This window comes from Pinus tabuliformis, chromosome 7, assembly GCF_031772625.1.
Source record: "Pinus tabuliformis cultivar Carrire ecotype Pingquan chromosome 7, CPIR1, whole genome shotgun sequence".
In the NCBI taxonomy this organism is placed as follows: Eukaryota; Viridiplantae; Streptophyta; class Pinopsida; order Pinales; family Pinaceae; genus Pinus; species Pinus tabuliformis.
Window position 1 is genome coordinate 865,470,732 of NC_142293.1, and position 6,041 is coordinate 865,476,772.

Consider the following 6,041-nt stretch of genomic DNA (forward strand, 5'->3'; position numbering starts at 1 on the left):
ATTTCTATGTATAAGGATCTCGATATTTTATCTTAGATCATCATGATATCTATTCTCATTGGAGTTTTCCCCCTCAAAGAGACTTATTTTAAAGTCATTGGTTTATATTTTATTCTATTTTTTTATCTGGTTACATAGCATTTGGTATTTGGATCTTAATGTTTCACTGCTTCAAATAGACCATACTGGAATTTTCGTTATAACTTATTTTCTACGAGGTTTTAGAAGCTAAAATTTCTACCACGTGGAGTAGAAATCATGGTGAACATCTTGTAAAAAATTCAGAACTTGGTTCAATATATTCTCAGAGATGTGATTCAAGGAAATTAGGGAATTTTTATGCTCTAGAATTCTTCCTCAAACAGATGTCTTTGCAAAAATCGTCATAACTTTTGTTTTAGGAATTCAAATTGAATTTTGTAAAGAGTGGCTGAAATTGCATACATCGTAGTTTCATCATACCATGTTTAGGTTGGAAGGTTTAAATAGTGACATGTGGCATTGCATACAAGTTTAGTCTGCAGAAATGTTTTCAATCACCAAATTCATGGGAAGTTTGGAGCTATTGATTCTTAGTGTGATGACTAAAGCAATAACTTTAGATAAAAGCTGAACATTTTTGTTTTCAGTTATTCTTTTTGTATGTAATTAATTAACATATTAATTAATAGTGTTCCAAGTTCATCCCTCTCAAGGAATGTATTATAAGAAAATATATTAACATATTAACCTTTTTATAATTGTGATTAATCTCATTCTCTTTTTATAGTTACAAAGTAACCCTAGCCTTTCTTCACATGGGGTTTAATAGTGTTCAAGTATTAATTGTTTTTATATTTACTTTGAAATCTTAAAAATATATGTTACTTTGGAATCCTAAAAATATGTAAGAATAATGTTTATTGATATTTCTTTTATTTCAAATATCTTATACATTTTTGTAATATTATAAATCTCAATTTTGAATTTTATTTTACAATTTAACTAAAAATAAAATTATTGTCTCCAGTCTTTAGCTTGAAAAATTAGTTTTTTTTTTTAAATCATTTCAAAAAAGTTTTAGTTTTACTATTTCCTAAACCAAAGTTATATAACAACCATGTATAAAATTAAATATTTTTGTTTTAATTGATTTTTATTTATTTAAATTAAATACAATACGATACGATAGAGACATTTTCAACCGAAATCAACCGAAAAAAATAGAATGAGATATGAGATATATTTGAGAAATTATTTAAGATAATGTAAAGATTTTAAATATAATAATACGTTTACAGATTAGTATAAGGTTATTCGAAGGTTCGATAAACCTGAAACGTACAAGCCCTTCGTCAGCAGCTGCTCCGTGAAGGGAGATGTCAAGGTGGGATGCTTCAGGGAAGTCAAACTCGTATCGGGGCTTCCAGCGAAGAACAGCATTGAGCGCCTTGAGATTCTGGACGAGGAGAAGCACATTCTCAGTTTCAGGGTGTTGGGAGGAGAGCACCGGCTTCGGAATTATCAATCCGTGACGACATTGAACGAGTTCGTGGAGGAGGGAAGTGTTTGGACTAATGTTGTGGAATGTTATGTGACAGATATTCCAGAGGGGAATTCTAGAGAAGATACATGCACCTTCATAGATACCATAGTCAGGTGCAACCTGCAGTCCTTGTCAAAGTTATTCCCACGGCCCACGTCTCAACAGTCCTTGTCAAAGTTGTTCCCACGGCCCACGTCTCAACAGATTAATAAATAATTGTTTTTATATTATGATCGGAAAGAACAAACTGCATTATTTTTTATTTGTTACGGGAGATATAATTGTTATGGCAGAAACCATGCCTAATTGCATTCTTTCCTAAAGTGGCAGAGGGTAGTTGAGGACATTATTAAGTTGAAAAATGTAAAATTGAACAACAATTTTGTTTTTAATTCCAAAACAATGTAACATAAAACAACTTTGTTTCTGTTTTTATTTTTGAATTCAGATTTTTGTGATCCATAGACTTTGTTTTATACAAATAACTGAACAAGAAAGTAACGAGTTCGTGGAGGAGGGAAGTGTTTGGTCCAGAGGGGAATTCTAGAGAAGATACATGCACCTTCATAGATACCATAGTCAGGTGCAACCTGCAGTCCTTGTCAAAGTTATTCCCACGGCCCACGTCTCAACAGAAGCGGAGTAAACTGCCTCTGTAATTAGAATCCATCCGTGACGACATTGAACGAGTTCGCGGAAGAGGGAAGTGTTTGGACTAATGTTGTGGAATGTTATATGACAAATATTCCAGAGGGGAATTCTACAAAAGATACATGCACCTTCATAGATACCATCCTCAGATGCAACCTGTAGTCCTTGTCAAAGTTATTCCCACGACCCATGTCTCAACATATTAATAAATAATTGTTTTTACGGGAAATCTGCACTCTCTGAGATATAATTGTTACTGCAGAAACCATGCCTAATTGCATTCATTCCGAAAGTGGTAGAGGGTAGTTGAGTAATGGAGTACATTATTAAGTTGAAAAATATAAAATTGAACAACAATTTTGTTTTTGAGATCTATAAACATTTTGTTTTATAAAAATTCAATTCAAGTTTTTGTGATTCATAAATATTTTGTTTTATAAAAATTCAAGTTTTTGTGATCTATAAACATTTTGTTATAATTTATTTTATAAAATTGACTATTTCTAGCCTTAACCCAAAGTCGTTAGAGCTTAACTTTTTTTCCATCTATTGAAAATGAAAGGAAAAGTAAGGAAAAGTAGAGATATAGATGCCTCCACAGATCCTGCAAAATCTCTTGTATTTATGCTACTTTAATTTTCAATAATTCTGCACATGCTCCAATGTCTCTACAACATCCTTAGTAGTGTACTTTATTAGGATTTATTAAGATTTAAGGCCCGTCAACACACACAATAGGTTAAATTCTGGAATTGGATGTGAGACATGCAGAACTGAATAAAAAAGTAGACGCTATCCTGATAAAATTGAAACCAACGTTACAGCAAATAGCTTTGTCCACCAATTTAATCACCTGTTCTAGACCCCATAGATCCCGAAGAACATGAAGTATTATAGCCCGCTCCGAGAAAGATTTTCAGTCACCAAATTCAAGGGAAGTTTGAAGGAGCTATTAATTCTGGTGGTTAAGGCAATCTTAGCGGAATGACTAAAGCGGTAGTGTTAGACAAAAGCGGAACATTTATGTTAGGCAATTTTGTAAGTTTACATTTGTTTTAAATATGAATATAATATGAGTTGAGAGGATCTAATTTTTTTGTGGAATTTTTTTGAATAGATATCATTTAAATATTTTATATAGTTATTTATTTATTTTTTATTTTAGCTGATATTAATAAAATTTCAACTTTAATAATTCAAAGATACTTTATGCATCATATTGAACTGTAAAATAAAACTCTAAACTAAGACTCAATAAGATATTAGCATAAGAAAAAAAAACCTTTTTACTTTTTATCTAAATTTATATTTTAATTTCATAACTTTCAAATCTTTCTCCATAAAAGTTTTTGTAAATTTTCAATTTATAATTAGATAATAAACCCCTTCAGTTGCCTGCCATCATTGCCCAGGATTCTCGCTTACAACTACAAATCTGCACATGGCGCTTCCCATCTTGATAATGTAGGCCCTCCTTTCTTCCTTCCGCCATTTCCAATTAAATTAACGCTTCGTCTTTCAATCTTCTTCATTCCTTTGACATTTCATTTGACAAATTAAAACAACCTTTGGAGATTTATTATCTTGACCCTTTGAAAATTTTCATGCTGCGGGTCCCAAGAGAGCGTAAGTGGGAGGTCGGCCCTATTTCTTGAGCGGTTTCTCTACAATTTCCCGACTCCTAACACTCTCAGACTACACCGATTTCACTTTTTATGTCATAGGCATTTTTTTATTGGAATTGGGTATTTTAATCATTTTACGAATTAAAAAAATGATTTAAATTTAAAAATGCAAGTATATTTTAGTTGTTGCCATAATATCAATGGTTTGAATTCACACCACTAATTTCCCTGCATATTTAAATTCGCATGATTAAACTTTGTTTAAATTAATTTTTTACAAAGCTTCATTAAATATTTACTATGTCATTTGTTAATTCACACCTATCACGGTTAACCATAATGGGAAGACTACAAAGCGTAACACACACGTTACACATACACTTGTCATAGTAGTGTAAAGGTGTATTTCCAAATAAGATGAACATTCGTTTCAAACATTGGTAACATGTGTATAATTCTAAATAAACTAACTTAGAAGGTAAAAGCCTTTTATCTTAACATGATGTTTAACACTTCTTTAAATTGCCTTGTAAAATAAAGTGTTATACATTTACTTAGAAAAGAGAAATTTCCCTTAACCTCTTTCTTATTAAGCTCGAAAACTTCATTTAATCTTTATTTTTTTTCCATAGCAATAAACTTTGTGGTTGTAACCATATTCACATTCTTTTAGGATGACAAGTTACACTGCCAATTAATTTGTATTTTTTTAAGAATGATTATTTCAAGTATGGATAAGTTTTTTGGCATTCACTCATTTTATGAATCTCCTCATTTCAATTGAGGTTTAATAATTTCTTTTGTGTTGATTTATAGTTTTCATTGTACCAATTATTACAAACTATTTTATTGTATATTTTTGTACCTATCTTGAAAGAATTTTTTCTTTATCCATATCAAAAGATTTCATAAAATTGCATATATTTACAAATAGGTAAATATCACTATTTTTCCATAATTTACTTTAGATATAATGTTTTTAGTAACTATTTTTTGTTTCATTTATGTTTAAAAATAAAAATTTAACATTTATAGAAATTTGAAAAGCTCATCCCTAATTATTAAATTCACCATTTAATTAAATATTCTCTTCTATTATTTTCCAATAAATATAATCACTTTATACTATATACAAATAGTTCGGAATCCCTCATTACTAAATTCCCCATTTAATTAAATATTCTCTTATATTATTTTCCAATAAATATAATCACTTCGTACTATATACAAATAATCTAGAAAACATTAGATAAACAATAATTAGACACACTATTAAAACACTCCAAATATTAATTATAGCAATTACACTTTCTCTCTCCATGGTAACCTACATAGTTCATTAGACTTATTGTGAATCATTCGCATGAAAATAATCTGTAGATTTGGGGCATATAAATTATGTGATTATAAAATTACTCCAAATATAATATAAAATATAATTAGATATTGAGATAAACTAATGATGAAATATTGTGAATATGTAGATATTGGAATAAAATAATGAAGAAATGTGTTGAATATGCATATGTAGATATTGATATATAATGAAATGTCAATATATAGTAATTTAATGATTATGGAGTTTTTAAGTTGTTAGAAAATTTAGTTTAAATGAAAGACAAATTAATTTTTGAGTTTATGGATGAACTAATATATTAATAAAAAATGAGGAATTTTTATTTAGGGTAAGATTGAAACAAAACAAATGTTAAAGGTAATAGTGTGTATATTTTTAATTATTTAAAAAATTTCAATTATAAGAGGGATAGTGTGTATATTATTAATTATTTAAAAATTTTGAGTGATAAGAGGTATAGTGATAGTGAAAGTGATGAAAGATTTTTTTACCAATTTAAAATTTAGACATCAGAGTATAGTATATGTTTTTTTGGATTTAATTATCATGAATTTAATTTTTCTATTATTAATAGTCATATTCATCTTGGAGCAAAAAAATTGGAGGATTATTAGTTACTTCGAAATGAATTAATAACTCTTTTCCAAAAGAATAATAGCATTTTTGGATTTAATTATCATGAATTTAATTTTTCTATTATTAATAGTCATATTCATCTTGGAGCAAAAAAATTGGAGGATTATTAGTTACTTCGAAATGTATTAATAACTCTTTTCCAAAAGAATAATAGCATTGGGGCCAACAAAACCTACATCTTCTGGACATATAATCCCTCATTACTAAATTCACCATTTAATTAAATATTCTCTTATATTATTTTCTA